We start from the raw sequence: 26,019 nt of genomic DNA, 5'->3' as shown, positions 1-26,019 counted from the left end.
TACATTTCCTGCTGTTTTCAATCACGGACATGACCCGTGAAAAGCAGGGAAATGACCAGAAAACTGATAATATTTACAACTCCGGCCACTTTAGCGAGCGTTTTGACTTGAATTTGCTTTCAAATATTAGGAATTCATGTTTATACAGCTCACCATTAGTGTAGAAAGACTGTAAGTGAGGACTATACTGCTAATGTTTACAATTGAGGCCGAATTTCTCTAGCGTCTTTTTGGTGAATCAGTTACTATCCTGCCGGTTCCATTACATACTTGTAAGAAAACGGTCTAATTGTGGTAAAACTCTTAAAATACGCAATTAGAGTTTCCAGAAATGATTAAAAACTTATAAGAAACCCTTGAAATAAAAGTTTGTAGATTCTTACTACATTTCCTGCTGTTTTCAATCACGGACATGACCCGTGAAAAGCAGGGAAATGACCAGAAAACTGATAATATTTACAACTCCGGCCACTTTAGCGAGCGTTTTCACTTGAATTCGCTTTCAAATATTAGGAATTCATGTTTACACAGCTCACAATTAGTGTAGAAAGACTGTAAGTGAGGACTATACTGCTAATGTTTACAATTGAGGCCTAATTTCTCTAGCGTCTTTTTGGTGAATCAGTTAATATCCTGCCGGTTCCATTACATACTTGTAAGAAAACTATCTAATTGTGGTAAAACTCTTAAAATACGCAATTAGAGTTTCCAGAAATGATTAAAAACTTATAAGAAACCCTTGAAATAAAAGTTTGTAGATTCTAACTACATTTCCTGCTGTTTTCAATCACGGACATGACCCGTGAAAAGCAGGGAAATGACCAGAAAACTGATAATATTTACAACTCCGGCCACTTTAGCGAGCGTTTTGACTTGAATTTGCTTTCAAATATTAGGAATTCATGTTTATACAGCTCACCATTAGTGTTGAAAGACTGTAAGTGAGGACTATACTGCTAATGTTTACAATTGAGGCCGAATTTCTCTAGCGTCTTTTTGGTGAATCAGTTACTATCCTGCCGGTTCCATTACATACTTGTAAGAAAACTGTCTAATTGTGGTAAAACTCTTAAAATACGCAATTAGAGTTTCCAGAAATGATTAAAAACTTATAAGAAACCCTTGAAATAAAAGTTTGTAGATTCTTACTACATTTCCTGCTGTTTTCAATCACGGACATGACCCGTGAAAAGCAGGGAAATGACCAGAAAACTGATAATATTTACAACTCCGGCCACTTTAGCGAGCGTTTTGACTTGAATTTGCTTTCAAATATTAGGAATTCATGTTTATACAGCTCACCATTAGTGTAGAAAGACTGTAAGTGAGGACTATACTGCTAATGTTTACAATAGAGGCCGAATTTCTCTAGCGTCTTTTTGGTGAATCAGTTACTATCCTGCCGGTTCCATTACATACTTGTAAGAAAACGGTCTAATTGTGGTAAAACTCTTAAAATACGCAATTAGAGTTTCCAGAAATGATTAAAAACTCATAAGAAACCCTTGAAATAAAAGTTTGTAGATTCTTACTACATTTCCTGCTGTTTTCAATCACGGACATGACCCGTGAAAAGCAGGGAAATGACCAGAAAACTGATAATATTTACAACTCCGGCCACTTTAGCGAGCGTTTTCACTTGAATTCGCTTTCAAATATTAGGAATTCATGTTTACACAGCTCACAATTAGTGTAGAAAGACTGTAAGTGAGGACTATACTGCTAATGTTTACAATTGAGGCCTAATTTCTCTAGCGTCTTTTTGGTGAATCAGTTAATATCCTGCCGGTTCCATTACATACTTGTAAGAAAACTATCTAATTGTGGTAAAACTCTTAAAATACGTAATTAGAGTTTCCAGAAATGATTAAAAACTTATAAGAAACCCTTGAAATAAAAGTTTGTAGATTCTAACTACATTTCCTGCTGTTTTCAATCACGGACATGACCCGTGAAAAGCAGGGAAATGACCAGAAAACTGATAATATTTACAACTCCGGCCACTTTAGCGAGCGTTTTGACTTGAATTTGCTTTCAAATATTAGGAATTCATGTTTATACAGCTCACCATTAGTGTAGAAAGACTGTAAGTGAGGACTATACTGCTAATGTTTACAATTGAGGCCGAATTTCTCTAGCGTCTTTTTGGTGAATCAGTTACTATCCTGCCGGTTCCATTACATACTTGTAAGAAAACTGTCTAATTGTGGTAAAACTCTTAAAATACGCAATTAGAGTTTGCAGAAATGATTAAAAACTTATAAGAAACCCTTGAAATAAAAGTTTGTAGATTCTTACTACATTTCCTGCTGTTTTCAATCACGGACATGACCCGTGAAAAGCAGGGAAATGACCAGAAAACTGATAATATTTACAACTCCGGCCACTTTAGCGAGCGTTTTGACTTGAATTTGCTTTCAAATATTAGGAATTCATGTTTATACAGCTCACCATTAGTGTAGAAAGACTGTAAGTGAGGACTATACTGCTAATGTTTACAATTGAGGCCGAATTTCTCTAGCGTCTTTTTGGTGAATCAGTTACTATCCTGCCGGTTCCATTACATACTTGTAAGAAAACGGTCTAATTGTGGTAAAACTCTTAAAATACGCAATTAGAGTTTCCAGAAATGATTAAAAACTTATAAGAAACCCTTGAAATAAAAGTTTGTAGATTCTTACTACATTTCCTGCTGTTTTCAATCACGGACATGACCCGTGAAAAGCAGGGAAATGACCAGAAAACTGATAATATTTACAACTCCGGCCACTTTAGCGAGCGTTTTCACTTGAATTCGCTTTCAAATATTAGGAATTCATGTTTACACAGCTCACAATTAGTGTAGAAAGACTGTAAGTGAGGACTATACTGCTAATGTTTACAATTGAGGCCTAATTTCTCTAGCGTCTTTTTGGTGAATCAGTTAATATCCTGCCGGTTCCATTACATACTTGTAAGAAAACTATCTAATTGTGGTAAAACTCTTAAAATACGCAATTAGAGTTTCCAGAAATGATTAAAAACTTATAAGAAACCCTTGAAATAAAAGTTTGTAGATTCTAACTACATTTCCTGCTGTTTTCAATCACGGACATGACCCGTGAAAAGCAGGGAAATGACCAGAAAACTGATAATATTTACAACTCCGGCCACTTTAGCGAGCGTTTTGACTTGAATTTGCTTTCAAATATTAGGAATTCATGTTTATACAGCTCACCATTAGTGTAGAAAGACTGTAAGTGAGGACTATACTGCTAATGTTTACAATAGAGGCCGAATTTCTCTAGCGTCTTTTTGGTGAATCAGTTACTATCCTGCCGGTTCCATTACATACTTGTAAGAAAACTGTCTAATTGTGGTAAAACTCTTAAAATACGCAATTAGAGTTTCCAGAAATGATTAAAAACTTATAAGAAACCCTTGAAATAAAAGTTTGTAGATTCTTACTACATTTCCTGCTGTTTTCAATCACGGACATGACCCGTGAAAAGCAGGGAAATGACCAGAAAACTGATAATATTTACAACTCCGGCCACTTTAGCGAGCGTTTTCACTTGAATTTGCTTTCAAATATTAGGAATTCATGTTTATACAGCTCACCATTAGTGTAGAAAGACTGTAAGTGAGGACTATACTGCTAATGTTTACAATTGAGGCCGAATTTCTCTAGCGTCTTTTTGGTGAATCAGTTACTATCCTGCCGGTTCCATTACATACTTGTAAGAAAACGGTCTAATTGTGGTAAAACTCTTAAAATACGCAATTAGAGTTTCCAGAAATGATTAAAAACTTATAAGAAACCCTTGAAATAAAAGTTTGTAGATTCTTACTACATTTCCTGCTGTTTTCAATCACGGACATGACCCGTGAAAAGCAGGGAAATGACCAGAAAACTGATAATATTTACAACTCCGGCCACTTTAGCGAGCGTTTTGACTTGAATTTGCTTTCAAATATTAGGAATTCATGTTTATACAGCTCACCATTAGTGTAGAAAGACTGTAAGTGAGGACTATACTGCTAATGTTTACAATTGAGGCCGAATTTCTCTAGCGTCTTTTTGGTGAATCAGTTAATATCCTGCCGGTTCCATTACATACTTGTAAGAAAACGGTCTAATTGTGGTAAAACTCTTAAAATACGCAATTAGAGTTTCCAGAAATGATTAAAAACTTATAAGAAACCCTTGAAATAAAAGTTTGTAGATTCTTACTACATTTCCTGCTGTTTTCAATCACGGACATGACCCGTGAAAAGCAGGGAAATGACCAGAAAACTGATAATATTTACAACTCCGGCCACTTTAGCGAGCGTTTTGACTTGAATTTGCTTTCAAATATTAGGAATTCATGTTTATACAGCTCACCATTAGTGTTGAAAGACTGTAAGTGAGGACTATACTGCTAATGTTTACAATTGAGGCCGAATTTCTCTAGCGTCTTTTTGGTGAATCAGTTACTATCCTGCCGGTTCCATTACATACTTGTAAGAAAACTGTCTAATTGTGGTAAAACTCTTAAAATACGCAATTAGAGTTTCCAGAAATGATTAAAAACTTATAAGAAACCCTTGAAATAAAAGTTTGTAGATTCTTACTACATTTCCTGCTGTTTTCAATCACGGACATGACCCGTGAAAAGCAGGGAAATGACCAGAAAACTGATAATATTTACAACTCCGGCCACTTTAGCGAGCGTTTTGACTTGAATTTGCTTTCAAATATTAGGAATTCATGTTTATACAGCTCACCATTAGTGTAGAAAGACTGTAAGTGAGGACTATACTGCTAATGTTTACAATAGAGGCCGAATTTCTCTAGCGTCTTTTTGGTGAATCAGTTACTATCCTGCCGGTTCCATTACATACTTGTAAGAAAACGGTCTAATTGTGGTAAAACTCTTAAAATACGCAATTAGAGTTTCCAGAAATGATTAAAAACTCATAAGAAACCCTTGAAATAAAAGTTTGTAGATTCTTACTACATTTCCTGCTGTTTTCAATCACGGACATGACCCGTGAAAAGCAGGGAAATGACCAGAAAACTGATAATATTTACAACTCCGGCCACTTTAGCGAGCGTTTTCACTTGAATTCGCTTTCAAATATTAGGAATTCATGTTTACACAGCTCACAATTAGTGTAGAAAGACTGTAAGTGAGGACTATACTGCTAATGTTTACAATTGAGGCCTAATTTCTCTAGCGTCTTTTTGGTGAATCAGTTAATATCCTGCCGGTTCCATTACATACTTGTAAGAAAACTATCTAATTGTGGTAAAACTCTTAAAATACGTAATTAGAGTTTCCAGAAATGATTAAAAACTTATAAGAAACCCTTGAAATAAAAGTTTGTAGATTCTAACTACATTTCCTGCTGTTTTCAATCACGGACATGACCCGTGAAAAGCAGGGAAATGACCAGAAAACTGATAATATTTACAACTCCGGCCACTTTAGCGAGCGTTTTGACTTGAATTTGCTTTCAAATATTAGGAATTCATGTTTATACAGCTCACCATTAGTGTAGAAAGACTGTAAGTGAGGACTATACTGCTAATGTTTACAATTGAGGCCGAATTTCTCTAGCGTCTTTTTGGTGAATCAGTTACTATCCTGCCGGTTCCATTACATACTTGTAAGAAAACTGTCTAATTGTGGTAAAACTCTTAAAATACGCAATTAGAGTTTGCAGAAATGATTAAAAACTTATAAGAAACCCTTGAAATAAAAGTTTGTAGATTCTTACTACATTTCCTGCTGTTTTCAATCACGGACATGACCCGTGAAAAGCAGGGAAATGACCAGAAAACTGATAATATTTACAACTCCGGCCACTTTAGCGAGCGTTTTGACTTGAATTTGCTTTCAAATATTAGGAATTCATGTTTATACAGCTCACCATTAGTGTAGAAAGACTGTAAGTGAGGACTATACTGCTAATGTTTACAATTGAGGCCGAATTTCTCTAGCGTCTTTTTGGTGAATCAGTTACTATCCTGCCGGTTCCATTACATACTTGTAAGAAAACGGTCTAATTGTGGTAAAACTCTTAAAATACGCAATTAGAGTTTCCAGAAATGATTAAAAACTTATAAGAAACCCTTGAAATAAAAGTTTGTAGATTCTTACTACATTTCCTGCTGTTTTCAATCACGGACATGACCCGTGAAAAGCAGGGAAATGACCAGAAAACTGATAATATTTACAACTCCGGCCACTTTAGCGAGCGTTTTCACTTGAATTCGCTTTCAAATATTAGGAATTCATGTTTACACAGCTCACAATTAGTGTAGAAAGACTGTAAGTGAGGACTATACTGCTAATGTTTACAATTGAGGCCTAATTTCTCTAGCGTCTTTTTGGTGAATCAGTTAATATCCTGCCGGTTCCATTACATACTTGTAAGAAAACTATCTAATTGTGGTAAAACTCTTAAAATACGCAATTAGAGTTTCCAGAAATGATTAAAAACTTATAAGAAACCCTTGAAATAAAAGTTTGTAGATTCTAACTACATTTCCTGCTGTTTTCAATCACGGACATGACCCGTGAAAAGCAGGGAAATGACCAGAAAACTGATAATATTTACAACTCCGGCCACTTTAGCGAGCGTTTTGACTTGAATTTGCTTTCAAATATTAGGAATTCATGTTTATACAGCTCACCATTAGTGTAGAAAGACTGTAAGTGAGGACTATACTGCTAATGTTTACAATTGAGGCCGAATTTCTCTAGCGTCTTTTTGGTGAATCAGTTACTATCCTGCCGGTTCCATTACATACTTGTAAGAAAACTGTCTAATTGTGGTAAAACTCTTAAAATACGCAATTAGAGTTTCCAGAAATGATTAAAAACTTATAAGAAACCCTTGAAATAAAAGTTTGTAGATTCTTACTACATTTCCTGCTGTTTTCAATCACGGACATGACCCGTGAAAAGCAGGGAAATGACCAGAAAACTGATAATATTTACAACTCCGGCCACTTTAGCGAGCGTTTTGACTTGAATTTGCTTTCAAATATTAGGAATTCATGTTTATACAGCTCACCATTAGTGTAGAAAGACTGTAAGTGAGGACTATACTGCTAATGTTTACAATTGAGGCCGAATTTCTCTAGCGTCTTTTTGGTGAATCAGTTACTATCCTGCCGGTTCCATTACATACTTGTAAGAAAACGGTCTAATTGTGGTAAAACTCTTAAAATACGCAATTAGAGTTTCCAGAAATGATTAAAAACTTATAAGAAACCCTTGAAATAAAAGTTTGTAGATTCTTACTACATTTCCTGCTGTTTTCAATCACGGACATGACCCGTGAAAAGCAGGGAAATGACCAGAAAACTGATAATATTTACAACTCCGGCCACTTTAGCGAGCGTTTTGACTTGAATTTGCTTTCAAATATTAGGAATTCATGTTTATACAGCTCACCATTAGTGTAGAAAGACTGTAAGTGAGGACTATACTGCTAATGTTTACAATTGAGGCCGAATTTCTCTAGCGTCTTTTTGGTGAATCAGTTACTATCCTGCCGGTTCCATTACATACTTGGAAGAAAACTGTCTCATTGTGGTAAAACTCTTAAAATACGCAATTAGAGTTTCCAGAAATGATTAAAAACTTATAAGAAACCTTTGAAATAAAAGTTTGTAGATTCTTACTACATTTCCTGCTGTTTTCAATCACGGACATGACCCGTGAAAAGCAGGGAAATGACCAGAAAACTGATAATATTTACAACTCCGGCCACTTTAGCGAGCGTTTTGACTTGAATTTGCTTTCAAATATTAGGAATTCATGTTTATACAGCTCACCATTAGTGTAGAAAGACTGTAAGTGAGGACTATACTGCTAATGTTTACAATAGAGGCCGAATTTCTCTAGCGTCTTTTTGGTGAATCAGTTACTATCCTGCCGGTTCCATTACATACTTGTAAGAAAATGGTCTAATTGTGGAAAAACTCTTAAAATACGCAATTAGAGTTTCCAGAAATGATTAAAAACTCATAAGAAACCCTTGAAATAAAAGTTTGTAGATTCTTACTACATTTCCTGCTGTTTTCAATCACGGACATGACCCGTGAAAAGCAGGGAAATGACCAGAAAACTGATAATATTTACAACTCCGGACACTTTAGCGAGTTTTTTGACTTGAATTTGCTTTCAAATATTAGGAATTCATGTTTATACAGCTCACCATTAGTGTAGAAAGACTGTAAGTGAGGACTATACTGCTAATGTTTACAATTGAGGCCGAATTTCTCTAGCGTCTTTTTGGTGAATCAGTTACTATCCTGCTGGTTCCATTACATACTTGTAAGAAAACTGTCTAATTGTGGTAAAACTCTTAAAATACGCAATTAGAGTTTCCAGAAATGATTAAAAACTTATAAGAAACCCTTGAAATAAAAGTTTGTAGATTCTTACTACATTTCCTGCTGTTTTCAATCACAGACATGACCCGTGAAAAGCAGGGAAATGACCAGAAAACTGATAATATTTACAACTCCGGCCACTTTAGCGAGCGTTTTCACTTGAATTCGCTTTCAAATTTTAGGAATTCATGTTTACACAGCTCACAATTAGTGTAGAAAGACTGTAAGTGAGGACTATACTGCTAATGTTTACAATTGAGGCCTAATTTCTCTAGCGTCTTTTTGGTGAATCAGTTAATATCCTGCCGGTTCCATTACATACTTGTAAGAAAACTATCTAATTGTGGTAAAACTCTTAAAATACGCAATTAGAGTTTCCAGAAATGATTAAAAACTTATAAGAAACCCTTGAAATAAAAGTTTGTAGATTCTAACTACATTTCCTGCTGTTTTCAATCACGGACATGACCCGTGAAAAGCAGGGAAATGACCAGAAAACTGATAATATTTACAACTCCGGCCACTTTAGCGAGCGTTTTGACTTGAATTTCCTTTCAAATATTAGGAATTCATGTTTATGCAGCTCACCATTAGTGTAGAAAGACTGTAAGTGAGGACTATACTGCTAATGTTTACAATTGAGGCCGAATTTCTCTAGCGTCTTTTTGGTGAATCAGTTACTATCCTGCCGGTTCCATTACATACTTGTAAGAAAACTGTCTAATTGTGGTAAAACTCTTAAAATACGCAATTAGAGTTTCCAGAAATGATTAAAAACTTATAAGAAACCCTTGAAATAAAAGTTTGTAGATTCTTACTACATTTCCTGCTGTTTTCAATCACGGACATGACCCGTGAAAAGCAGGGAAATGACCAGAAAACTGATAATATTTACAACTCCGGCCACTTTAGCGAGCGTTTTGACTTGAATTTGCTTTCAAATATTAGGAATTCATGTTTATACAGCTCACCATTAGTGTAGAAAGACTGTAAGTGAGGACTATACTGCTAATGTTTACAATTGAGGCCGGATTTCTCTAGCGTCTTTTTGGTGAATCAGTTACTATCCTGCCGGTTCCATTACATACTTGTAAGAAAACGGTCTAATTGTGGTAAAACTCTTAAAATACGCAATTAGAGTTTCCAGAAATGATTAAAAACTCATAAGAAACCCTTGAAATAAAAGTTTGTAGATTCTTACTACATTTCCTGCTGTTTTTAATCACGGACATGACCCGTGAAAAGCAGGGAAATGACCAGAAAACTGATAATATTTACAACTCCGGCCACTTTAGCGACCGTTATGACTTGAATTTGCTTTCAAATATTAGGAATTCATGTTTATACAGCTCACCATTAGTGTAGAAAGACTGTAAGTGAGGACTATACTGCTAATGTTTACAATTGAGGCCGAATTTCTCTAGCGTCTTTTTGGTGAATCAGTTACTATCCTGCCGGTTCCATTACATACTTGTAAGAAAACTGTCTCATTGTGGTAAAACTCTTAAAATACGCAATTAGAGTTTCCAGAAATGATTAAAAACTTATAAGAAACCCTTGAAATAAAAGTTTGTAGATTCTTACTACATTTCCTGCTGTTTTCAATCACGGACAAGACCCGTGAAAAGCAGGGAAATGACCAGAAAACTGATAATATTTACAACTCCGGCCACATTAGCGAGCGTTTTGACTTGAATTTGCTTTCAAATATTAGGAATTCATGTTTATACAGCTCACCATTAGTGTAGAAAGACTGTAAGTGAGGACTATACTGCTAATGTTTACAATTGAGGCCGAATTTCTCTAGCGTCTTTTTGGTGAATCAGTTACTATCCTGCCGGTTCCATTACATACTTGTAAGAAAACTGTCTAATTGTGGTAAAACTCTTAAAATACGCAATTAGAGTTTGCAGAAATGATTAAAAACTTATAAGAAACCCTTGAAATAAAAGTTTGTAGATTCTTACTACATTTCCTGCTGTTTTCAATCACGGACATGACCCGTGAAAAGCAGGGAAATGACCAGAAAACTGATAATATTTACAACTCCGGCCACTTTAGCGAGCTTTTTGACTTGAATTTGCTTTCAAATATTAGGAATTCATGTTTATACAGCTCACCATTAGTGTAGAAAGACTGTAAGTGAGGACTATACTGCTAATGTTTACAATTGAGGCCGAATTTCTCTAGCGTCTTTTTGGTGAATCAGTTACTATCCTGACGGTTCCATTACATACTTGTAAGAAAACTGTCTAATTGTGGTAAAACTCTTAAAATACGCAATTAGAGTTTCCAGAAATGATTAAAAACTTATAAGAAACCCTTGAAATAAAAGTTTGTAGATTCTTACTACATTTCCTGCTGTTTTCAATCACGGACATGACCCGTGAAAAGCAGGGAAATGACCAGAAAACTGATAATATTTACAACTCCGGCCACTTTAGCGAGCGTTTTCACTTGAATTTGCTTTCAAATATTAGGAATTCATGTTTATACAGCTCACCATTAGTGTAGAAAGACTGTAAGTGAGGACTATACTGCTAATGTTTACAATTGAGGCCGAATTTCTCTAGCGTCTTTTTGGTGAATCAGTTACTATCCTGCCGGTTCCATTACATACTTGTAAGAAAACTGTCTAATTGTGGTAAAACTCTTAAAATACGCAATTAGAGTTTCCAGAAATGATTAAAAACTTATAAGAAACCCTTGAAATAAAAGTTTGTAGATTCTTACTACATTTCCTGCTGTTTTCAATCACGGACATGACCCGTGAAAAGCAGGGAAATGACCAGAAAACTGATAATATTTACAACTCCGGCCACTTTAGCGAGCGTTTTGACTTGAATTTGCTTTCAAATATTAGGAATTCATGTTTATACAGCTCACCATTAGTGTAGAAAGACTGTAAGTGAGGACTATACTGCTAATGTTTACAATAGAGGCCGAATTTCTCTAGCGTCTTTTTGGTGAATCAGTTACTATCCTGCCGGTTCCATTACATACTTGTAAGAAAACTGTCTCATTGTGGTAAAACTCTTAAAATACGCAATTAGAGTTTCCAGAAATGATTAAAAACTTATAAGAAACCCTTGAAATAAAAGTTTGTAGATTCTTACTACATTTCCTGCTGTTTTCAATCACGGACATGACCCGTGAAAAGCAGGGAAATGACCAGAAAACTGATAATATTTACAACTCCGGCCACTTTAGCGAGCGTTTTGACTTGAATTTGCTTTCAAATATTAGGAATTCATGTTTATACAGCTCACCATTAGTGTAGAAAGACTGTAAGTGAGGACTATACTGCTAATGTTTACAATAGAGGCCGAATTTCTCTAGCGTCTTTTTGGTGAATCAGTTACTATCCTGACGGTTCCATTACATACTTGTAAGAAAACTGTCTCATTGTGGTAAAACTCTTAAAATACGCAATTAGAGTTTCCAGAAATGATTAAAAACTTATAAGAAACCCTTGAAATAAAAGTTTGTAGATTCTTACTACATTTCCTGCTGTTTTCAATCACGGACATGACCCGTGAAAAGCAGGGAAATGACCAGAAAACTGATAATATTTACAACTCCGGCCACTTTAGCGAGCGTTTTGACTTGAATTTGCTTTCAAATATTAGGAATTCATGTTTATACAGCTCACCATTAGTGTAGAAAGACTGTAAGTGAGGACTATACTGCTAATGTTTACAATAGAGGCCGAATTTCTCTAGCGTCTTTTTGGTGAATCAGTTACTATCCTGACGGTTCCATTACATACTTGTAAGAAAATGGTCTAATTGTGGTAAAACTCTTAAAATACGCAATTAGAGTTTCCAGAAATGATTAAAAACTTATAAGAAACCCTTGAAATAAAAGTTTGTAGATTCTTACTACATTTCCTGCTGTTTTCAATCACGGACATGACCCGTGAAAAGCAGGGAAATGACCAGAAAACTGATAATATTTACAACTCCGGCCACTTTAGCGAGTGTTTTGACTTGAATTTGCTTTCAAATATTAGGAATTCATGTTTATACAGCTCACCATTAGTGTAGAAAGACTGTAAGTGAGGACTATACTGCTAATGTTTACAATTGAGGCCGAATTTCTCTAGCGTCTTTTTGGTGAATCAGTTACTATCCTGCCGGTTCCATTACATACTTGTAAGAAAACTGTCTAATTGTGGTAAAACTCTTAAAATACGCAATTAGAGTTTCCAGAAATGATTAAAAACTTATAAGAAACCCTTGAAATAAAATTTTGTAGATTCTTACTACATTTCCTGCTGTTTTCAATCACGGACATGACCCGTGAAAAGCAGGGAAATGACCAGAAAACTGATAATATTTACAACTCCGGCCACTTTAGCGAGCGTTTTCACTTGAATTCGCTTTCAAATTTTAGGAATTCATGTTTACACAGCTCACAATTAGTGTAGAAAGACTGTAAGTGAGGACTATACTGCTAATGTTTACAATTGAGGCCTAATTTCTCTAGCGTCTTTTTGGTGAATCAGTTAATATCCTGCCGGTTCCATTACATACTTGTAAGAAAACTATCTAATTGTGGTAAAACTCTTAAAATACGCAATTAGAGTTTCCAGAAATGATTAAAAACTTATAAGAAACCCTTGAAATAAAAGTTTGTAGATTCTAACTACATTTCCTGCTGTTTTCAATCACGGACATGACCCGTGAAAAGCAGGGAAATGACCAGAAAACTGATAATATTTACAACTCCGGCCACTTTAGCGAGCGTTTTGACTTGAATTTCCTTTCAAATATTAGGAATTCATGTTTATGCAGCTCACCATTAGTGTAGAAAGACTGTAAGTGAGGACTATACTGCTAATGTTTACAATTGAGGCCGAATTTCTCTAGCGTCTTTTTGGTGAATCAGTTACTATCCTGCCGGTTCCATTACATACTTGTAAGAAAACTGTCTAATTGTGGTAAAACTCTTAAAATACGCAATTAGAGTTTCCAGAAATGATTAAAAACTTATAAGAAACCCTTGAAATAAAAGTTTGTAGATTCTTACTACATTTCCTGCTGTTTTCAATCACGGACATGACCCGTGAAAAGCAGGGAAATGACCAGAAAACTGATAATATTTACAACTCCGGCCACTTTAGCGAGCGTTTTGACTTGAATTTGCTTTCAAATATTAGGAATTCATGTTTATACAGCTCACCATTAGTGTAGAAAGACTGTAAGTGAGGACTATACTGCTAATGTTTACAATTGAGGCCGGATTTCTCTAGCGTCTTTTTGGTGAATCAGTTACTATCCTGCCGGTTCCATTACATACTTGTAAGAAAACGGTCTAATTGTGGTAAAACTCTTAAAATACGCAATTAGAGTTTCCAGAAATGATTAAAAACTCATAAGAAACCCTTGAAATAAAAGTTTGTAGATTCTTACTACATTTCCTGCTGTTTTTAATCACGGACATGACCCGTGAAAAGCAGGGAAATGACCAGAAAACTGATAATATTTACAACTCCGGCCACTTTAGCGACCGTTATGACTTGAATTTGCTTTCAAATATTAGGAATTCATGTTTATACAGCTCACCATTAGTGTAGAAAGACTGTAAGTGAGGACTATACTGCTAATGTTTACAATTGAGGCCGAATTTCTCTAGCGTCTTTTTGGTGAATCAGTTACTATCCTGCCGGTTCCATTACATACTTGTAAGAAAACTGTCTCATTGTGGTAAAACTCTTAAAATACGCAATTAGAGTTTCCAGAAATGATTAAAAACTTATAAGAAACCCTTGAAATAAAAGTTTGTAGATTCTTACTACATTTCCTGCTGTTTTCAATCACGGACAAGACCCGTGAAAAGCAGGGAAATGACCAGAAAACTGATAATATTTACAACTCCGGCCACATTAGCGAGCGTTTTGACTTGAATTTGCTTTCAAATATTAGGAATTCATGTTTATACAGCTCACCATTAGTGTAGAAAGACTGTAAGTGAGGACTATACTGCTAATGTTTACAATTGAGGCCGAATTTCTCTAGCGTCTTTTTGGTGAATCAGTTACTATCCTGCCGGTTCCATTACATACTTGTAAGAAAACTGTCTAATTGTGGTAAAACTCTTAAAATACGCAATTAGAGTTTGCAGAAATGATTAAAAACTTATAAGAAACCCTTGAAATAAAAGTTTGTAGATTCTTACTACATTTCCTGCTGTTTTCAATCACGGACATGACCCGTGAAAAGCAGGGAAATGACCAGAAAACTGATAATATTTACAACTCCGGCCACTTTAGCGAGCTTTTTGACTTGAATTTGCTTTCAAATATTAGGAATTCATGTTTATACAGCTCACCATTAGTGTAGAAAGACTGTAAGTGAGGACTATACTGCTAATGTTTACAATTGAGGCCGAATTTCTCTAGCGTCTTTTTGGTGAATCAGTTACTATCCTGACGGTTCCATTACATACTTGTAAGAAAACTGTCTAATTGTGGTAAAACTCTTAAAATACGCAATTAGAGTTTCCAGAAATGATTAAAAACTTATAAGAAACCCTTGAAATAAAAGTTTGTAGATTCTTACTACATTTCCTGCTGTTTTCAATCACGGACATGACCCGTGAAAAGCAGGGAAATGACCAGAAAACTGATAATATTTACAACTCCGGCCACTTTAGCGAGCGTTTTCACTTGAATTTGCTTTCAAATATTAGGAATTCATGTTTATACAGCTCACCATTAGTGTAGAAAGACTGTAAGTGAGGACTATACTGCTAATGTTTACAATTGAGGCCGAATTTCTCTAGCGTCTTTTTGGTGAATCAGTTACTATCCTGCCGGTTCCATTACATACTTGTAAGAAAACTGTCTAATTGTGGTAAAACTCTTAAAATACGCAATTAGAGTTTCCAGAAATGATTAAAAACTTATAAGAAACCCTTGAAATAAAAGTTTGTAGATTCTTACTACATTTCCTGCTGTTTTCAATCACGGACATGACCCGTGAAAAGCAGGGAAATGACCAGAAAACTGATAATATTTACAACTCCGGCCACTTTAGCGAGCGTTTTGACTTGAATTTGCTTTCAAATATTAGGAATTCATGTTTATACAGCTCACCATTAGTGTAGAAAGACTGTAAGTGAGGACTATACTGCTAATGTTTACAATAGAGGCCGAATTTCTCTAGCGTCTTTTTGGTGAATCAGTTACTATCCTGCCGGTTCCATTACATACTTGTAAGAAAACTGTCTCATTGTGGTAAAACTCTTAAAATACGCAATTAGAGTTTCCAGAAATGATTAAAAACTTATAAGAAACCCTTGAAATAAAAGTTTGTAGATTCTTACTACATTTCCTGCTGTTTTCAATCACGGACATGACCCGTGAAAAGCAGGGAAATGACCAGAAAACTGATAATATTTACAACTCCGGCCACTTTAGCGAGCGTTTTGACTTGAATTTCCTTTCAAATATTAGGAATTCATGTTTATGCAGCTCACCATTAGTGTAGAAAGACTGTAAGTGAGGACTATACTGCTAATGTTTACAATTGAGGCCGAATTTCTCTAGCGTCTTTTTGGTGAATCAGTTACTATCCTGCCGGTTCCATTACATACTTGGAAGAAAACTGTCTAATTGTGGTAAAACTCTTAAAATACGCAATTAGAGTTTCCAGAAATGATTAAAAACTTATAAGAAACCCTTGAAATAAAAGTTTGTAGATTCTTACTACATTTCCTGCTGTTTTCAATCACGGACATGACCCGTGAAAAGCAGGGAAATGACCAGAAAACTGATAATATTTACAACTCCGGCCACTTTAGCGAGCTTTTTGACTTGAATTTGCTTTCAAATATTAGGAATTCATGTTTATACAGCTCACCATTAGTGTAGAAAGACTGTAAGTGAGGACTATACTGCTAATGTTTACAATTGAGGCCGAATTTCTCTAGCGTCTTTTTGGTGAATCAGTTACTATCCTGACGGTTCCATTACATACTTGTAAGAAAACTGTCTAATTGTGGTAAAACTCTTAAAATACGCAATTAGAGTTTCCAGAAATGATTAAAAACTTATAAGAAACCCTTGAAATAAAAGTTTGTAGATTCTTACTACATTTCCTGCTGTTTTCAATCACGGACATGACCCGTGAAAAGCAGGGAAATGACCAGAAAACTGATAATATTTACAACTCCGGCCACTTTAGCGAGCGTTTTGACTTGAATTCGCTTTCAAATATTAGGAATTCATGTTTATACAGCTCACCATTAGTGTAGAAAGACTGTAAGTGAGGACTATACTGCTAATGTTTACAATTGAGGCCGAATTTCTCTAGCGTCTTTTTGGTGAATCAGTTACTATCCTGCCGGTTCCATTACATACTTGTAAGAAAACTGTCTAATTGTGGTAAAACTCTTAAAATACGCAATTAGAGTTTCCAGAAATGATTAAAAACTTATAAGAAACCCTTGAAATAAAAGTTTGTAGATTCTTACTACATTTCCTGCTGTTTTCAATCACGGACATGACCCGTGAAAAGCAGGGAAATGACCAGAAAACTGATAATATTTACAACTCCGGACACTTTAGCGAGCGTTTTGACTTGAATTTGCTTTCAAATATTAGGAATTCATGTTTATACAGCTCACCATTAGTGTAGAAAGACTGTAAGTGAGGACTATACTGCTAATGTTTACAATTGAGGCCGAATTTCTCTAGCGTCTTTTTGGTGAATCAGTTAATATCCTGCCGGTTCCATTACATACTTGTAAGAAAACGGTCTAATTGTGGTAAAACTCTTAAAATACGCAATTAGAGTTTCCAGAAATGATTAAAAACTTATAAGAAACCCTTGAAATAAAAGTTTGTAGATTCTTACTACATTTCCTGCTGTTTTCAATCACGGACATGACCCGTGAAAAGCAGGGAAATGACCAGAAAACTGATAATATTTACAACTCCGGCCACTTTAGCGAGCGTTTTGACTTGAATTTGCATTCAAATATTAGGAATTCATGTTTATACAGCTCACCATTAGTGTAGAAAGACTGTAAGTGAGGACTATACTGCTAATGTTTACAATTGAGGCCGAATTTCTCTAGCGTCTTTTTGGTGAATCAGTTACTATCCTGCCGGTTCCATTACATACTTGTAAGAAAACGGTCTAATTGTGGTAAAACTCTTAAAATACGCAATTAGAGTTTCCAGAAATGATTAAAAACTTATAAGAAACCCTTGAAATAAAAGTTTGTAGATTCTTACTACATTTCCTGCTGTTTTCAATCACGGACATGACCCGTGAAAAGCAGGGAAATGACCAGAAAACTGATAATATTTACAACTCCGGCCACTTTAGCGAGTGTTTTGACTTGAATTTGCTTTCAAATATTAGGAATTCATGTTTATACAGCTCACCATTAGTGTAGAAAGACTGTAAGTGAGGACTATACTGCTAATGTTTACAATTGAGGCCGAATTTCTCTAGCGTCTTTTTGGTGAATCAGTTACTATCCTGCCGGTTCCATTACATACTTGTAAGAAAACTGTCTAATTGTGGTAAAACTCTTAAAATACGCAATTAGAGTTTCCAGAAATGATTAAAAACTTATAAGAAACCCTTGAAATAAAAGTTTGTAGATTCTTACTACATTTCCTGCTGTTTTCAATCACGGACATGACCCGTGAAAAGCAGGGAAATGACCAGAAAACTGATAATATTTACAACTCCGGCCACTTTAGCGAGCGTTTTCACTTGAATTCGCTTTCAAATATTAGGAATTCATGTTTACACAGCTCACAATTAGTGTAGAAAGACTGTAAGTGAGGACTATACTGCTAATGTTTACAATTGAGGCCTAATTTCTCTAGCGTCTTTTTGGTGAATCATTTACTATCCTGCCGGTTCCATTACATACTTGTAAGAAAACTGTCTAATTGTGGTAAAACTCTTAAAATACGCAATTAGAGTTTCCAGAAATGATTAAAAACTTATAAGAAACCCTTGAAATAAAAGTTTGTAGATTCTAACTACATTTCCTGCTGTTTTCAATCACGGACATGACCCGTGAAAAGCAGGGAAATGACCAGAAAACTGATAATATTTACAACTCCGGCCACTTTAGCGAGCGTTTTGACTTGAATTTCCTTTCAAATATTAGGAATTCATGTTTATGCAGCTCACCATTAGTGTAGAAAGACTGTAAGTGAGGACTATACTGCTAATGTTTACAATTGAGGCCGAATTTCTCTAGCGTCTTTTTGGTGAATCAGTTACTATCCTGCCGGTTCCATTACATACTTGGAAGAAAACTGTCTAATTGTGGTAAAACTCTTAAAATACGCAATTAGAGTTTCCAGAAATGATTAAAAACTTATAAGAAACCCTTGAAATAAAAGTTTGTAGATTCTTACTACATTTCCTGCTGTTTTCAATCACGGACATGACCCGTGAAAAGCAGGGAAATGACCAGAAAACTGATAATATTTACAACTCCGGCCACTTTAGCGAGCTTTTTGACTTGAATTTGCTTTCAAATATTAGGAATTCATGTTTATACAGCTCACCATTAGTGTAGAAAGACTGTAAGTGAGGACTATACTGCTAATGTTTACAATTGAGGCCGAATTTCTCTAGCGTCTTTTTGGTGAATCAGTTACTATCCTGACGGTTCCATTACATACTTGTAAGAAAACTGTCTAATTGTGGTAAAACTCTTAAAATACGCAATTAGAGTTTCCAGAAATGATTAAAAACTTATAAGAAACCCTTGAAATAAAAGTTTGTAGATTCTTACTACATTTCCTGCTGTTTTCAATCACGGACATGACCCGTGAAAAGCAGGGAAATGACCAGAAAACTGATAATATTTACAACTCCGGCCACTTTAGCGAGCGTTTTGACTTGAATTCGCTTTCAAATATTAGGAATTCATGTTTATACAGCTCACCATTAGTGTAGAAAGACTGTAAGTGAGGACTATACTGCTAATGTTTACAATTGAGGCCGAATTTCTCTAGCGTCTTTTTGGTGAATCAGTTACTATCCTGCCGGTTCCATTACATACTTGTAAGAAAACTGTCTAATTGTGGTAAAACTCTTAAAATACGCAATTAGAGTTTCCAGAAATGATTAAAAACTTATAAGAAACCCTTGAAATAAAAGTTTGTAGATTCTTACTACATTTCCTGCTGTTTTCAATCACGGACATGACCCGTGAAAAGCAGGGAAATGACCAGAAAACTGATAATATTTACAACTCCGGACACTTTAGCGAGCGTTTTGACTTGAATTTGCTTTCAAATATTAGGAATTCATGTTTATACAGCTCACCATTAGTGTAGAAAGACTGTAAGTGAGGACTATACTGCTAATGTTTACAATTGAGGCCGAATTTCTCTAGCGTCTTTTTGGTGAATCAGTTAATATCCTGCCGGTTCCATTACATACTTGTAAGAAAACGGTCTAATTGTGGTAAAACTCTTAAAATACGCAATTAGAGTTTCCAGAAATGATTAAAAACTTATAAGAAACCCTTGAAATAAAAGTTTGTAGATTCTTACTACATTTCCTGCTGTTTTCAATCACGGACATGACCCGTGAAAAGCAGGGAAATGACCAGAAAACTGATAATATTTACAACTCCGGCCACTTTAGCGAGCGTTTTGACTTGAATTTGCATTCAAATATTAGGAATTCATGTTTATACAGCTCACCATTAGTGTAGAAAGACTGTAAGTGAGGACTATACTGCTAATGTTTACAATTGAGGCCGAATTTCTCTAGCGTCTTTTTGGTGAATCAGTTACTATCCTGACGGTTCCATTACATACTTGTAAGAAAACGGTCTAATTGTGGTAAAACTCTTAAAATACGCAATTAGAGTTTCCAGAAATGATTAAAAACTTATAAGAAACCCTTGAAATAAAAGTTTGTAGATTCTTACTACATTTCCTGCTGTTTTCAATCACGGACATGACCCGTGAAAAGCAGGGAAATGACCAGAAAACTGATAATATTTACAACTCCGGCCACTTTAGCGAGCGTTTTGACTTGAATTTGCTTTCAAATATTAGGAATTCATGTTTATACAGCTCACCATTAGTGTAGAAAGACTGTAAGTGAGGACTATACTGCTAATGTTTACAATTGAGGCCGAATTTCTCTAGCGTCTTTTTGGTGAATCAGTTACTATCCTGCCGGTTCCATTACATACTTGTAAGAAAACTGTCTAATTGTGGTAAAACTCTTAAAATACGCAATTAGAGTTTCCAGAAATGATTAAAAACTTATAAGAAACCCTTGAAATAAAAGTTTGTAGATTCTTACTACATTTCCTGCTGTTTTCAATCACGGACATGACCCGTGAAAAGCAGGGAAATGACCAGAAAACTGATAATATTTACAACTCCAGCCACTTTAGCGAGCGTTTTGACTTGAATTTGCTTTCAAATATTAGGAATTCATGTTTATACAGCTCACCATTAGTGTAGAAAGACTGTAAGTGAGGACTATACTGCTAATGTTTACAATTGAGGCCGAATTTCTCTAGCGTCTTTTTGGTGAATCAGTTACTATCCTGCCGGTTCCATTACATACTTGTAAGAAAACGGTCTAATTGTGGTAAAACTCTTAAAATACGCAATTAGAGTTTCCAGAAATGATTAAAAACTTATAAGAAACCCTTGAAATAAAAGTTTGTAGATTCTTACTACATTTCCTGCTGTTTTCAATCACGGACATGACCCGTGAAAAGCAGGGAAATGACCAGAAAACTGATAATATTTACAACTCCGGCCACTTTAGCGAGCGTTTTCACTTGAATTCGCTTTCAAATATTAGGAATTCATGTTTACACAGCTCACAATTAGTGTAGAAAGACTGTAAGTGAGGACTATACTGCTAATGTTTGCAATTGAGGCCTAATTTCTCTAGCGTCTTTTTGGTGAATCAGTTAATATCCTGCCGGTTCCATTACATACTTGTAAGAAAACTATCTAATTGGGGTAAAACTCTTAAAATACGCAATTAGAGTTTCCAGAAATGATTAAAAACTTATAAGAAACCCTTGAAATAAAAGTTTGTAGATTCTAACTACATTTCCTGCTGTTTTCAATCACGGACATGACCCGTGAAAAGCAGGGAAATGACCAGAAAACTGATAATATTTACAACTCCGGCCACTTTAGCGAGCGTTTTGACTTGAATTTGCTTTCAAATATTAGGAATTCATGTTTATACAGCTCACCATTAGTGTAGAAAGACTGTAAGTGAGGACTATACTGCTAATGTTTACAATTGAGGCCGAATTTCTCTAGCGTCTTTTTGGTGAATCAGTTACTATCCTGCCGGTTCCATTACATACTTGTAAGAAAACGGTCTAATTGTGGTAAAACTCTTAAAATACGCAATTAGAGTTTCCAGAAATGATTAAAAACTTATAAGAAACCCTTGAAATAAAAGTTTGTAGATTCTTACTACATTTCCTGCTGTTTTCAATCACGGACATGACCCGTGAAAAGCAGGGAAATGACCAGAAAACTGATAATATTTACAACTCCGGCCACTTTAGCGAGCGTTTTGACTTGAATTTGCTTTCAAATATTAGGAATTCATGTTTATACAGCTCACCATTAGTGTAGAAAGACTGTAAGTGAGGACTATACTGCTAATGTTTACAATTGAGGCCGAATTTCTCTAGCGTCTTTTTGGTGAATCAGTTACTATCCTGCCGGTTCCATTACATACTTGTAAGAAAACTGTCTAATTGTGGTAAAACTCTTAAAATACGCAATTAGAGTTTCCAGAAATGATTAAAAACTTATAAGAAACCCTTGAAATAAAAGTTTGTAGATTCTTACTACATTTCCTGCTGTTTTTAATCACGGACATGACCCGTGAAAAGCAGGGAAATGACCAGAAAACTGATAATATTTACAACTCCGGCCACTTTAGCGAGCGTTATGACTTGAATTTGCTTTCAAATATTAGGAATTCATGTTTATACAGCTCACCATTAGTGTTGAAAGACTGTAAGTGAGGACTATACTGCTAATGTTTACATTTGAGGCCGAATTTCTCTAGCGTCTTTTTGGTGAATCAGTTACTATCCTGCCGGTTCCATTACATACTTGTAAGAGAACGGTCTAATTGTGGTAAAACTCTTAAAATACGCAATTAGAGTTTCCAGAAATGATTAAAAACTTATAAGAAACCCTTGAAATAAAAGTTTGTAGATTCTTACTACATTTCCTGCTGTTTTCAATCACGGACATGACCCGTGAAAAGCAGGGAAATGACCAGAAAACTGATAATATTTACAACTCCAGCCACTTTAGCGAGAGTTTTGACTTGAATTTGCTTTCAAATATTAGGAATTCATGTTTATACAGCTCACCATTAGTGTAGAAAGACTGTAAGTGAGGACTATACTGCTAATGTTTACAATTGAGGCCGAATTTCTCTAGCGTCTTTTTGGTGAATCAGTTACTATCCTGCCGGTTCCATTACATACTTGTAAGAAAACTGTCTCATTGTGGTAAAACTCTTAAAATACGCAATTAGAGTTTCCAGAAATGATTAAAATCTTATAAGAAACCCTTGAAATAAAAGTTTGTAGATTCTTACTACATTTCCTGCTGTTTTCAATCACGGACATGACCCGTGAAAAGCAGGGAAATGACCAGAAAACTGATAATATTTACAACTCCGGCCACTTTAGCGAGCGTTTTGACTTGAATTTGCTTTCAAATATTAGGAATTCATGTTTATACAGCTCACCATTAGTGTAGAAAGACTGTAAGTGAGGACTATACTGCTAATGTTTACAATTGAGGCCGAATTTCTCTAGCGTCTTTTTGGTGAATCAGTTACTATCCTGCCGGTTCCATTACATACTTGTAAGAAAACGGTCTAATTGTGGTAAAACTCTTAAAATACGCAATTAGAGTTTCCAGAAATGATTAAAAACTTATAAGAAACCCTTGAAATAAAAGTTTGTAGATTCTTACTACATTTCCTGCTGTTTTCAATCACGGACATGACCCGTGAAAAGCAGGGAAATGACCAGAAAACTGATAATATTTACAACTCCAGCCACTTTAGCGAGCGTTTTGACTTGAATTTGCTTTCAAATATTAGGAATTCATGTTTATACAGCTCACCATTAGTGTAGAAAGACTGTAAGTGAGGACTATACTGCTAATGTTTACAATTGAGGCCGAATTTCTCTAGCGTCTTTTTGGTGAATCAGTTACTATCCTGCCGGTTCCATTACATACTTGTAAGAAAACGGTCTAATTGTGGTAAAACTCTTAAAATACGCAATTAGAGTTTCCAGAAATGATTAAAAACTTATAAGAAACCCTTGAAATAAAAGTTTGTAGATTCTTACTACATTTCCTGCTGTTTTCAATCACGGACATGACCCGTGAAAAGCAGGGAAATGACCAGAAAACTGATAATATTTACAACTCCGGCCACTTTAGCGAGCGTTTTCACTTGAATTCGCTTTCAAATATTAGGAATTCATGTTTACACAGCTCACAATTAGTGTAGAAAGACTGTAAGTGAGGACTATACTGCTAATGTTTGCAATTGAGGCCTAATTTCTCTAGCGTCTTTTTGGTGAATCAGTTACTATCCTGCCGGTTCCATTACATACTTGTAAGAAAACGGTCTAATTGTGGTAAAACTCTTAAAATACGCAATTAGAGTTTCCAGAAATGATTAAAAACTTATAAGAAACCCTTGAAATAAAAGTTTGTAGATTCTTACTACATTTCCTGCTGTTTTCAATCACGGACATGACCCGTGAAAAGCAGGGAAATGACCAGAAAACTGATAATATTTACAACTCCGGCCACTTTAGCGAGCTTTTTGACTTGAATTTGCTTTCAAATATTAGGAATTCATGTTTATACAGCTCACCATTAGTGTAGAAAGACTGTAAGTGAGGACTATACTGCTAATGTTTACAATTGAGGCCGAATTTCTCTAGCGTCTTTTTGGTGAATCAGTTACTATCCTGCCGGTTCCATTACATACTTGTAAGAAAACGGTCTAATTGTGGTAAAACTCTTAAAATACGCAATTAGAGTTTCCAGAAATGATTAAAAACTTATAAGAAACCCTTGAAATAAAAGTTTGTAGATTCTTACTACATTTCCTGCTGTTTTCAATCACGGACATGACCCGTGAAAAGCAGGGAAATGACCAGAAAACTGATAATATTTACAACTCCGGCCACTTTAGCGAGCGTTTTGACTTGAATTTGCTTTCAAATATTAGGAATTCTTGTTTATATAGCTCACCATTAGTGTAGAAAGACTGTAAGTGAGGACTATACTGCTAATGTTTACAATTGAGGCCGAATTTCTCTAGCGTCTTGTTGGTGAATCAGTTACTATCCTGCCGGTTCCATTACATACTTGTAAGAAAACAGTCTAATTGTGGTAAAACTCTTAAAATACGCAATTAGAGTTTCCAGAAATGATTAAAAACTTATAAGAAACCCCTGAAATAAAAGTTTGTAGATTCTAACTACATTTCCTGCTGTTTTCAATCACGGACATGACCCGTGAAAAGCAGGGAAATGACCAGAAAACTGATAATATTTACAACTCCGGCCACTTTAGCGAGCGTTTTGACTTGAATTTGCTTTCAAATATTAGGAATTCATGTTTATACAGCTCACCATTAGTGTAGAAAGACTGTAAGTGAGGACTATACTGCTAATGTTTACAATTGAGGCCGAATTTCTCTAGCGTCTTTTTGGTGAATCAGTTACTATCCTGCCGGTTCCATTACATACTTGTAAGAAAACTGTCTAATTGTGGTAAAACTCTTAAAATACGCAATTAGAGTTTCCAGAAATGATTAAAAACTTATAAGAAACCCTTGAAATAAAAGTTTGTAGATTCTTACTACATTTCCTGCTGTTTTCAATCACGGACATGACCCGTGAAAAGCAGGGAAATGACCAGAAAACTGATAATATTTACAACTCCGGCCACTTTAGCGAGCGTTTTGACTTGAATTTGCTTTCAAATATTAGGAATTCATGTTTATACAGCTCACCATTAGTGTAGAAAGACTGTAAGTGAGGACTATACTGCTAATGTTTACAATTGAGGCCGAATTTCTCTAGCGTCTTTTTGGTGAATCAGTTACTATCCTGCCGGTTCCATTACATACTTGTAAGAAAACGGTCTAATTGTGGTAAAACTCTTAAAATACGCAATTAGAGTTTCCAGAAATGATTAAAAACTTATAAGAAACCCTTGAAATAAAAGTTTGTAGATTCTTACTACATTTCCTGCTGTTTTCAATCACGGACATGACCCGTGAAAAGCAGGGAAATGACCAGAAAACTGATAATATTTACAACTCCGGCCACTTTAGCGAGCGTTTTGACTTGAATTTGCTTTCAAATATTAGGAATTCATGTTTATACAGCTCACCATTAGTGTAGAAAGACTGTAAGTGAGGACTATACTGCTAATGTTTACAATTGAGGCCGAATTTCTCTAGCGTCTTTTTGGTGAATCAGTTACTATCCTGCCGGTTCCATTACATACTTGTAAGAAAACGGTCTCATTGTGGTAAAACTCTTAAAATACGCAATTAGAGTTTCCAGAAATGATTAAAAACTTATAAGAAACCCTT

Source organism: Myotis nattereri (assembly GCF_964212035.1).
Source record: "Myotis nattereri genome assembly, chromosome: 8".
Lineage (NCBI taxonomy): Eukaryota > Metazoa > Chordata > Mammalia > Chiroptera > Vespertilionidae > Myotis > Myotis nattereri.
The sequence above is the reverse complement of the archived record's forward strand: the minus strand, read 5'-3'. Positions refer to the sequence as shown.